Raw genomic sequence first — 12,586 nt, 5'->3', positions numbered from 1 at the left:
TTTGAATGCAGGTTTGTTTTTTGGGTTTTTTTTACATAATTCTACATTTCTAAGTTCAACTTTTTGATAAAGAGATTACACTATGGTACTTGTATTAGATTAATTGAAAAATTCTATTTTGGGGGGGGGTTTATAGTGCAAATACTTGTAATCAAAAATAAATATAAAGTGAGCACTGTACACTTTGTATTTGGTGTTGTAATTGAAATCAATATATTTGAAAATGTAGAAAACATCCAAAAATATTTAAATAAATAGTATTCTATTATTGTTTAACAGTGTGATTAATAGCGCGATTAAGCGCGATTAATTTTTTTAATCACTTGACAGCACTAATAAATAGTATTCCCATTCTTACAGATGGGGAAACTGAGACACCAAAAAGTCAAGGCCAATATTTTTAAAAGTCGATAGTGGCTTGAGATATAGGGTGACCATATTTCCCAAAGGGAAAACAGGACACCACATGGGGCTGACCCAAATTCTTCCCCCAGCCTTCGTGGGGCTGGCCCAAGCCACTCGCCCCAGCCCTGCCTACCCACCTCCCCCCCACCACGCAATGCTGTTACAGGTTGTTCCAGCTCTGCCTCCCCCACTCCCCACACCAGGCTGGCATTGCTGATCAGCCCCTGCACGTTCCTTCGCTCCACACCTCACTTTTTTGACAAATGTGGGCATTTGTCCCCTTTGCTCTTGCCACGACAAATGCCCTCTTTTGCCAAAAAAATCCGAACAGCTGGGACAGGGCTTAAAAAAGGGACTGTCCCAGCCAAAACAGGATGAATGGTCACCCTACTTGAGGTATCTCAGCTTTTGGGTATCCAACTTGACATACCTTAAGCCTGATTTTCAGAAATGTTGAGCATTCACAACCCCATTTGAACTTAGTGGGAACTGTGACGTGTTTAGCCCCTTTGAAAATCAGGCCCAAGTTATGAAGGAATGGATTGCCACTGATATCTCCCCAATTCCACATTACACCTGGAGTGCTTTTGTCCTTTTACATACTTTTGGCAGCAAGGGCTTCTTGTGGAAAATTCTAAACCTCCAGTCAAGAACAATGTTCAAGTCTTTGGAGGAGGTGATTAAAGGCCTTCTGATATGTGGTGCTTTTCCTTTGGGACCTTTGACCTCCTTTGTACCAGGACACAACACTGTCTGCAGCAGGTGTGAATCAATCCATCCTTTTAGCAGAGTTTTCTAGCCAAGGATAGCAATTAGGGACCCAGTCTCTGGTACTCCATTTCTGCACTCAGCTCAGCATAGCAAACTTCAGGGGAAAAGTGGCTTCGGACTACCATTGCATTCCCTTTATTCTGGGCCCATCTGGGGACCTGCCTTGCTCCCAGTGTAGATAAGGGCCCCCTTGAATAATAGCTCATGTGCAGGCAATGCTTTGGCACAGCTGTTTCCTCTTGGCCCACCTCCAACCTACCCTGTATGCTGACCTGTGTGGCCTTCTGTGCTGAGGGTATTTTCTAGGGGCCAGAGGCGGGCAGTAGAGAAATCGGCCCTCAGGGCTTGCTGCAGAGAACTGCTGCCTCCACCCATATCATGAATACGGGGCTCTCCAGATACACTGCATGGTACAAAATGTAACTGCTGGGCTCTCAGGTCAGTGTGTAGAGGGCTCCACTTCCTTTCTCTCTCATCATGCTTATCCTAGCCAGTCTACCCACTCAGAAAGGGGAACTCCCCCGAAGTCAATAAACTTTCATGAGATGTAAGCAGATAATACATGCCAGGCCTCATCTTGCTGTTTACAGCATAAAACTGATGTGAGATCAGAATCAGACCTGCTACATTTTGCAGTTATATGGAAGAGCCTGTATGCCATCTGTACGTTAGCGGTGGCGGGAGGGGAGGGGGGAGATGAGGCTGAAGCCCTGTTCTTCGCCTATTGGAGAAGTCTGGGAATTCCTTAAGACGCTTTCATCATTCAGCGAGTTATTCTGGGGTTTTGTTTTTTCCCCCTGTTTATTTTTAATGGAAATTTCTTACAACCAAACTACCAGAGTTACACACACACGCAAGAAATAGTCAGTATTCCTGTGATTTAAGAATACTGAAAAAAAAAATCCTCCAACTCTCCCCGCCCCAACCCCCACCCCCCCAAAAAAAAAAACAGTGACATGAAATTAAACCAAAGCCAGATCTTGGTTGAACGTTGGGAAGAAAATTCTTAAGAATGAGATCTCTTAGAGTGTTGAATAATCTCCCAAAGGAAGTGGTGGAAGCCCTGAGCCTACTACCTGAGTCATTTAAAGCTATTATTATTATTATTATTATTATTTGTATTGCACTTACAGACCTCAACCAAGAACAGGGCCCCATTGTTCCAGGTGCTGTATAGACAAGTAGTAACAGACAGCTCCTGCCCTGAAAAGCTTTCAGTCGAAATAGAGAAGACAGACAAAGGATGGCAGGTGAAGTAGCACAGCAGGTCAGCTGCAGAGTTGGGAAGAGAATGCAGATCTCCTGACTATTAGTTCAGTGCCCTATCAACTAGACCATGTTGCCTCCCAACTAGACTGGACTGCTCAAGAATATTCTCCAGAGCAGGGTTTCTCAATTCCTGGGTCAGGACCCAAAAGTGGGTCACCAGAATGTTTCAAAGGGTCATGTGGCAGTTCCTGTGGCTCCTGTCCCGTGGGACTGGCTGATCTTGCCTTCCTGCTCCAGGCATTGCAACCTGTGGGGTCCCAGCACCACTCAGGTCATGATGATGAAAGTCCACGTAGGCCAAATTTGAGTGAATAGCACTGCAATCCCATGAGCCAGGTCACAATTCCACTCACTCAAATTTGGTCTAGCAAGGGTGGTGGGGTCAAACCTGAGTGGCGCTGCAACCCTCGAGGTTGCAATGCCTGGAACGGAGAGCCAAGCCCAGCCAGCCCCGCAGTACAGGAGCTGCTACTGTGGGGTGAGTGGCTTGCAGGACCCAATCCCACCCCCCTCTGGGGGGTGGGCTCCAATCAAAACCACCCCAGGGCCTCAACCCCCAGACTATTTACTGGGTCATGATAGGCCATAAACATTTACAAATGGGTCCTGAACCCCAAAAGGTTGAGAACCACTGCTATGGTTGGTTAAGTAGGAGAATGGAGTCACTAGAAGTAGTAAGTCTTTCACATCTCTAACGCATGTAAAGCAATAAATACACTGTGTAATTTTAGGGGAACAGGGTGCAAAGAGACACTACAGAGAAACAGTTTTTTCCAAAAATCATGTTTTCATTTTTACATTCATTCAATCTTACTGTTCAAACCCCACTGTGCTTAGGACCCTGCACTGCCCGCCACTTCCATGGCAGTGGTTCTGACTCTGACAGTAGAGTCCTTATAACAGATGAGCTGGGAATTTGTTGGCTGGGTTTGAAAGTGATGTGAGAGTCCAACAGCAGCTAGTTATTTTCAGACAAAACCATTGTTTGTTTGTTTTAAATGACTTATGAGACTCCCATAGGCTTTTGAAGTCTGAGTGCTCCAACAGTAGGGTAAGAGAAACACTGAAATACACTGTTGTGATACTTGTGCATAATATGCAAAACTAAATAATCAGGAGGAAAAAGGGGGCTTAATTTCCGAGGAAAAGCTCTCAGAAGGTACCTTTGGGCAACCCCCCTCCATCCTTTGTTTCCCATAACAATATCAAAACCAGGTAGGAAAAGACTTTGGGATTTGGGAGACAGTCAGCAGTTTACTATTGTTTTACTTGCTTGTAGGATTGCTTTCCTGGAGTGTGCTCCTGCTTCCATAGAAGTCAATAGTAAAACTCCTATTGATTTCAAAAGTGCAGGATCAGACCCCTAGATACAAAATGACCGTGTCATGCTGTCTTTAAAACCTAGGTAACAAGATCACTTGGAAGGGAGATTTTAAAACCCAGCTGGCTGCTGAGTAATGTTAATTGCTGTCAAGACTGCCACAGAGTTATTGAGGTTTGTAACCTAAACTCAGGAGACGGGTTAGATTGGGAACCGATTATCAGAAAGGTGAGGCAAGTTACTGTGAGATCTTAATATAACATTCCCCTTGGTTTAACGCTCCAGACTCTCAGTGATTTTTGAGAGGCTATTTACAAGTGACATGGCTAGATCTATGTGCTAATAATGTGCACTCTCTCCAAGAAACACTGATACATTTCTTTATGGCTCCAGTTCCAAAGTCCATTCCATAGTCTTTTATTTGCCTGATGAAGGGTTGATCCTGCTCCTCATTACAGCGGGATTAAGGCACCTCTGCTTGGGTTGTGTATCCTTATCAAGTAAGAAAGAGAAAGGACTGATTCCTTTTATTTTCAATAAAGGACTGAATCCTAATTTAATTAAGCCTACTTCCCCACCTTAGAAAATCAGACAACCTGGAGGAAACTGCTACAAAACAGCAACATAAAGCTTTCTATTTATTAGAGATGTACAAATTTTGCGACACCAACTGTCAGACATTAGCAACTTGCCAGACACCTGAGGGATGCATCTAATTTGCATGTGCAGTGATATAAATAAAAAATGAATGCACCACAATTCCCATAGCTTGTATCTTCCATGATAAAAAATGCTTGTTGATTGTTCTTATTAGCAGTAAAAAACAGTATCAATCTACTTTACCCTCATCTTGTGGGTGAAGGCGGTTAGGGGGCCACATTTTAGATCCCCCAAGGCTGCACTTTTGGAACCCCAGCAGTGCAAAAATGTATGGTAACTGAAATTCATGTCTATAATCCAGCTAGATGGTTATAAAGCTCGGGAAGGATATTTGTGCCTTTCAGTGATTTAAAAAAAAGATATGGCAGCGTATCTGAGAGAATGGACTCAGAGGGATTCCTTGAGGAAATTAGACATTGTTAAGAAATGGCTCCGAGTAAATAGACCGAAACCAAGACAGAGACAGAGAGTCTGAAATGGAAATTTGTGAACTGAGGGCAAGTTATACCAGTGACCTTGCTGCATTCTGCTAATCGAGCTGCCACAATAGCACTGAGACAAACTCCTTACCTGGGAACTGGACCCCCTGGGGTAGACATTCTGTCAGTAATTTCTGCTCATTAACGTACATGATGGTATTTTTATACACGGAGGTTTATCTGAAATCATGTGTGATGGCGTCCCTGAGACATTTGTAGGGAAAAATGTCCCAAAATTCCATTCTGACCAGTGGAGAACAATCATTCAGTGGTAGACTGCTGTGACGCTTAGAAAAGTGGTGGGAGAACAGCTTTTTTATATATCTACTGCCCATATCTATTCCATGATGTATCTTCAGAGCCATTTCTGCTTATTTTAATACAATAAACATGTTGATACTACTGTCAGCACAAAATAATTGCAGAATAAGTTGTATTCTTAGGCCCCAGTCCTGCAAGCTGCTCTGCATGGGTGGATCCTTACTTCAGTGGGGCTCCATGCCGGCACACAGGTCCTCTCACTCAGGTGAGCTTGCAGGAGCAGGACCTGAAGCTATCAATGCCATTTGGATTGGGCCAAACTTATTGGTGCTTTATTATCTGTTAAGTAATAAGTAATGTTATTATTATATTATATTAATCAGTGTGACTAAGTTTCATGTTTTTATTGCATGGCTTGTGATTTGGTGTTTATTCTTCAAGCCCCACCTACTGGAATCAAGAGATTGCATGTGCATCTCAGCTTCCATTGACATAAAGAACTGTTTAGCCCTCACGGCTGTGGTGAGAAGCTTGAAAACATGAACTGAGTGTAGCTTAAAGCACTCAGAAATCAGAAGGCAAATACCGCCCCATTATTTTTTAAAATATCTCTTGATTTTTAAAGAAATTTCATGATTTTAGTGGGTCTGGACCATGATTTTTGATTGCTTGGGGTTGGCAAATACTGTTATGCTCTGCCTTATCACAATCAAATTGCCATCTGAGTTCTGTCATTTCAGAATCTTTGTTACTTGTGTTGTGGGAAGCAGAAAAAAACCAAGCTTGATTTTCAGGCTTTGACCCTGATCATGCAATCCTCACACAAGCTAAACTTCCATCCCAGGTAAGGGAGTTTGGTCTGTATTAGACTGCAGGGTTCATTGGGTTCAGCATGGCTTGCTGATAGATAGAAAAAAGTGTTGCTCACTTTGAACTGAGCAAGTTTGATAATGAAGTCATTTACAGAGAATAAACATTCACTGAGATGGTGTTTCTGTTGGGCCTTTTTCTGAACGTAGCCACATTTTAAAAGACATAGGTCTCAGGGGCTTCTGTCTCTTTAAATGTTTCTGACAGCAAAATAAAAACACTCTTTTCTTCCTAGGGTGGCCAGGCATCTGGTTTTTGACCAGAACCCTGTCAGTTCTGGTCAGCACCGCTAAAAGTCCAGTTGGCGGTGCAGCGGGCTAAGGCAGGCTCCCTGCCTGCTCTGGCTCCGCATGGCTTCCGGAAGTAGCCTGCAAGTCCGGCTCCTGGGCGCACAGGCAACCACAGGGGTCCGTGCGCTGCCTGAGCCCTGAGCGCCAGCTCTGCAGCTCCCATTGGTTGGGAATTGTGGTCAGTGTGAGTTGCAGGGGCAGCGCCTGCTGGCATGGGCAGCGTCTGTGGGCGTGGGCAGTGCGCAGAGCCCCCTGACCCTTCCACCCACGAGCCGGAGGGGGGACATGCCACCGCTTCCAGGAGCCTCGTGGAGCCAGGGCAGGCAGGGAGCCTGCCTTAGCCTCGCTGCACTGCTGACTGGAAGCCGCCTGAGGTAAGCACCATCTGGCTGGAGCCCACACCCTGAACCGCCTCCCACATCCCAATCCCCTGCCCCAGGTTGGAACCTCCTCCTGCACTCTAACTCCCTCCCAGAGCCCACCCCAACCCCCTGTCCCAGGTCAGAACCCTAACTCCCCCCTCCAGAGCCCTTACTCCACCCCCCAGCCCTGAGCCCCCTCCCACACCCAAACTCCCTTCCAGAGCCCACACCCCTCATCCCCTCCCACACCCCAACCCCCTACACCAGCCCTGAGCCCCTCCCACACCCAAACTCCCTTCCAGAGCCCACACCCCTCATCCCCTCCCACACCCCAACCCCCTACACCAGCCCTGAGCCCCCTCCTGCACTCTGAACCCCTCAGTCCCAGCCCAGAGCCCCCTCCTGTACCCCAAACCTCTCATCCCTGGCCCCACCCCGGAGTCTGCACCCCCAGCTGGAGCCCTTCCCCCCCTCCCCACTCCAACCCCCTGCCCCAGCCTGGAGCGCCCCTCCTGCACTCTGAACCCCTCATTTCTGGCCCCACTCCGGAACCCACACCCCCAGCCCCCTGCCCAGCCTGGTGAAAGTGAGTGAGGGTGGGCGAGAGCCAGCAAGGGAGTGAGGGGGGGATAGAGTGAATGGGGGTGGGGCCTCAGAGAAGGGGCAGGGCCTTGGGGAAGGGGTGGGGCAAGGGTGTTCAGTTTTGTGTGATTAGGAAGTTGGCATCCCTAATTTTTCTAAGGCCATGGAAATCCCCTTGAAAGGCCATTCATTCTGTCCCAAGGAAGGCAGAAAGCCCTGTGATAAATGAGACCTGAGCAGTGGCCCTCAGTTTGTATTGTCAGCTGGGCAAACATAAGCTTGTATGTCCATTCAGCATTTCTCTTCTTCTTCTGCAACAGTGCAAGCTCACAGCCTAAAAAATCTAAAAGCAACTTGTTGAAGGAAGTTATACAACTCTGATTGTGGTGTGTGTGTGTGTGTCAGGGTGGTACATGTCATTCATTGCCCCCTGCGGTCAGATTGATTTCCCTCCTCTGCCTATTCTTTCTCTCCTCTCTATTCTCACAGACTTCTGCTGTAGAATTCCATTTTCTCTAGGGAACTGGCCCAATTCTGTAGAGACTTTCTATAGAGAAGAATTTCTATAGCATGCTACTGATTTCTGTAGAAAGTAAAGATTTCTCATCATTTACTTCACCTATGGAAAAAATCTGGAATCTGCAAACGATTCATTTACATTTAACTTACTATTATATAAACTGCAGTTTATTCTTCCCCCTCCCCTTTCTCATCTATCTCATTCTGTTTCCCATCTCCTGTCTTTACCTTCTGCTTCTCTAAACCTGTCTCATCCTTTTTTACTATCCCACTTCTCCTTCTTACTAGCTGTTGTCTCTTTTCTCATCTGACAGCCTATTCTGTCCCCACCTTGCTGTTGTCTGGACCCAATCCTGCAAGCTAAATTCATTTTATGCCCTAATCCTGCAAACACTTACATAAGGGTTTAACTTTGCTACCATGATTTCAAAGAAACTACTTCTGAATTAAGGATAATCATGTGCATAAATGTTTGCAGGATTGGATCCTCCCTCTCTAGGTGCCTGATTAGATGCTTATTAAAGTCAATGGAAAGACTCCTGCAGCTGTCTGTGAGTGTTGGATCAGGCCCTAACTGTGGTACTGTACAACAAATAATAAAAAATTAAAAATGGGAATTGTAGGTGCTTAGCACTTGCCAGAGGCACTCTGCACCTCTCAGGATCAGGCTCTTTACATCTGAATATAGAAAAATACATTGTTGTTAGGTGTCATATTTGGACAATGCTTAACATATGGGGCCTGACGCTGTACCCCGGACTTTGATTTCCATGGAAGTTTTGCCTGCATAAGCTCTGTAAAATTGGGGGCCCAAAAATTCTTCCTAACTGAAAAGCTTGTTGGAGAGAAAAATCTGGTTTAAGAACAGTGACAGGCTTAAAGGGAACAATTGGAATATTTTAAATAGATTTTTTAAATTTCCCCAGTCTACTTTATTTCCCTCCAGGTCAATTAACAATAATAACAGTTAATATTTTGCATATCTATAGCACTTGCCTATAAACACGTATGTGGCTGCTTAACTTTATGCATTTTGATTAGTCGCAGTGCTACTCACAGTATATAAAATATGTAAGTGTTTGAAAGATCAGGGTCTAATGGATTAAACTTCACCTCAGCCCCCCGTTAGGGTAAGGAAATGTTATCCCCATTTTACAAATCAGGAGAATGGTAGTATTTTGCTTTTTTTGGTAACCATTTGCTTTCAGATTGACTACGATAACATTCATACCAGAAAATATATTTTGGGTATTAATGACAGCATTGCTGTAGATTCCTTCTTGTAAATTTAAAATTAAATCATAGAGGCTCGATCCTGGGAAGTGCTGAGTACCCTAATTTCCTACTGAAGTTTGTGAGCACTCTGGGTATTCAGCACCATGCACAATTAGGTCCTAAGACAATAAAATCAAAGCCAAAGTGAGACAGCAAAGTAAAAATAGAACCATTATTGCCCAGTCCTGCTAATATTCTGAAGGAATCATCTATCTCTGATACCTGCCAGATGATTAACATTTCTGGTCTGTTTCTTTAAAATGAAGATGAAAAGAAATATGTCATGGTTTGATTTTGTTGCAATGATCCTGTGTTTTCCTGACAATTTCACAAAGGAGGGCATCCAGCCTGTTGCATAGTCTATAGGCCCAATCCTGCAAACCAGTCACAGGAGAATTTGCTTAAGGCTTTGTAGGACCTATATTTGTCCATGTAAAATTATCTTCTCTTTTTCATCACCTATGGGCATCCCTTAGAACCATTTTTTAAAAGTGTCTATTGCTTTTAGCTAATTGCAGTATTTACTCTATGTAGTGTAGAAGATTTTATTATAATAGAGGTTTTAAAGGTTGATTATTAAGACACTATATCTATTTCTGAAGTGGCATAGGGAGAGATTCTCATTTTGTTCCTTTGAATTTTTGTGTACAATAATGATTTTATCCACCTTTTTCAATGTAAATTGAGTATAATTTTCTCTCAGACAGATAATTAATAGGATTAGCAAAAAACTAGGGGCTTAATCCTGCTCCCACTGAAGTCTCCCCTTAAACTTCTATGTGAGAAGGATCAGACCCTTCATTTTTAGAGGAAACTGTTTTCCTACAAAAATCCCCAATCCTGGAAAATAAACTTGAAAAACAAAATTAAAAAAAAACACAGATCAAAAATGAAATCTCAGAATTCTCCTGCCTGAATGTTTGCAGCTAATATTCACCAACTCCTTATGAAACCTTTCCCCCCTCATGAAAACTTCGAGCCTCACACAGACCAAGAGGAATAAGCAGCAGATTTGCTAGAAATTTCAAAAAGTTTTTCTTTGAATTATAATACTGAAGCTTCTTATCAGCAGCCCCTGTGCTATACCGTATATATAAAAGGAAACTGGATATTTCTTACATGAAATATGCTAAATATCATAGCTTACCCATTCCCCTCTGTACTCAGGTGCTGCACTTCTGATGCTGAGATCCCAATGGCAGCAATGCTTTCATCAGAAAAAGGTCCTTCGCTTTGGCTCCTTTCTTCCTCTTCCCTTTATACTACCTGATGTTTCTAGGAAGTGGGTTGAAAGGGTGAGACAGATTTTCATTTTTAATAACTGAGCTTCAGGTTCCCAGGGAAAAAATGTCCTCCATTGGAGACAAGAAGGTCCTGTGTCACCCAAATTCTTTATTTATTAAAGAGACGAGGAGATCCTCTTACAAAACCCAAGTAAAGACTCCTCCTTAAATCTGGCAAGAGGTTCACTGGGCCTGCTTCTTTCTTTCAATCTCTTTTCATTTCCTCATCTCTGTCATGCAAATCTTAAAACATGTCCAGTGATGGAAGTGAAGTTTCCCCATGCAGGAAGCATTGTCTGTTGGTTAAAACACAGGGCCCTGGGGTCAGGAGATGTAGGTTCTGTTCTGCGCTTTGCCACTGTTTCGCTGTGTGATCTTGAAAAGTCACTTAATTGCTTTGTGCCTCAGTTTTGCCATCTGTAACATGGGGCTGATAATAATACTCCAAACCTTTGCGTGGTACAGTACAGAACACTGCTGATATAAAAGCACATTGAGATCCTCTGATGATAGGTCTTATGAAAGTACAAAATATTATTGTTGTCATCGAGATTTACCAAACGTGGTGACTGAGGAATGGGAGGTGATCTTCATTTGAACTCCTTCCCTTCTTACTGCTCACTGTTGTGGATGTACAGATCCAGATATATGCTAGTAATTTGAGAGGACCGTAGAATCGTGTGGAAAATTCACAATGAAATGTGAAACCCTCCAAAGTGGTTTTCATGTTTTGATCTGAATTTTAAAAATGATCCATTTTTGTGACAAGAACAATGAAATGTTGAGGGGTTCTTGCTTAAAAGTAGGGCCATCTTGGAATGGAGAATGAGCCTACCACCATTCAAAAAGGGAGTTTCATTTAGAAGAAAACATGACATTTTCAAAATATACATTTCTAGGCAAAAAATATTTTGCAAATGAAAACCTTGCTGCATTTGCAAAGAGCCACATCAAAGAAATGTAGCAAAACCCAAAAGGTCATATTTTCAAATATGCGTGTGCAAATTGCCCAGCACATAGGTGCAAAAATGTGGGGTTATATGAGTTTTCAGGTGTGCAGTTTGGACACGTACAAACATGCACATCCATGTTTGAAAATCTGGCCCCGAACTTCTGGAGCACGAACGGGCCTAGAACAAAACAAGAACATTTTTGACTCTTTTCTACAGTTCAGAGGAAGGCTGAAAGCTGCATAGGCACTTGTGGGCAGCATTCACTAAAGCCTTGGCAGGGGGCTTTAAACAGACTGTGGAGTTACAGCTGATTCCAAAGGAAATAGGACAGGAAAGAAGTGATGCCAAGGAAGAAGTCAAATCAGACGGTGTTTTGAATCCCACTGCTAGGTGGTAATGTTGGGGGCAGAGATAATTGTAAATGACAATAAAATGTAGAAACTTCTCCTTCTGCTTTATTACTCACAAATTGTTTATTCCGCTTGCCTGCCTTTTGTGAAGCAATCTGGCTTCCCTGCTTGCTCCTGCACTTGTTGACACCTGACCTCATCCATCATGAAGCAGAACTACTCCTGGGGACTAACATTAGGGACTATTTCTGGCCAGATACATTTTCACATTCTTTGTTCTTTCTCCCTTTCTCATAGAGTTTTCTCTCAGTTTTTCTCTCCTGTGTCTTTTTCTCTGTTTTCTCCTGCTGTCTCTCTTCTCTTCTGTAATTTTTTGTCCTTTCAACCCCCTTTTTTCCTGGTCATCTCCCTTTTCTCCCTCCATCTGCTCAATTTTTCACATAACCTTTCCCTTACTCCCAATAATTTTTCCAGAGATGAGGTTGGGAGATGCTCACTTCCAATGATAATCATCTGGGTTAATGATAATACTTAGTGCTTTCCATCTTCAAAGCACTTTACAAACATTAGTGAAACCTCACAGTGTCCATGTGAGGTAGTGACGCAAATATCTTATCTCCATTTTACAGATGTGGCAACTGAGGCAGAGAGGTTAAATCTTCAGTAGTGGCCACTTATTCTGGGCCTCCATATTTGGATGCTTTAATTGGGCACCCAAAATAGTTAACCACTTTTGAAAATTAGGCTGTATCTATCTGAATTTTTTTAAGGTTCCTATCACCTTAATATCTAAGCACCATAAGTGATTTAACTGACTTGACCACTTAATGGCTCTGTGGTAGAACCAGGATTAGAAAGTACACAGTGTTTGGTGATTCTCCTTCCTCTAGCCTCTATCTAGGATTTGTCTGTCCCTAGATTGTGAGCTTCCAGAAG

The sequence above is a fragment of the Caretta caretta genome, chromosome 6 (assembly GCF_965140235.1).
Source record: "Caretta caretta isolate rCarCar2 chromosome 6, rCarCar1.hap1, whole genome shotgun sequence".
In the NCBI taxonomy this organism is placed as follows: domain Eukaryota; kingdom Metazoa; phylum Chordata; order Testudines; family Cheloniidae; genus Caretta; species Caretta caretta.
Note: the sequence above shows the minus strand (reverse complement) of the source record.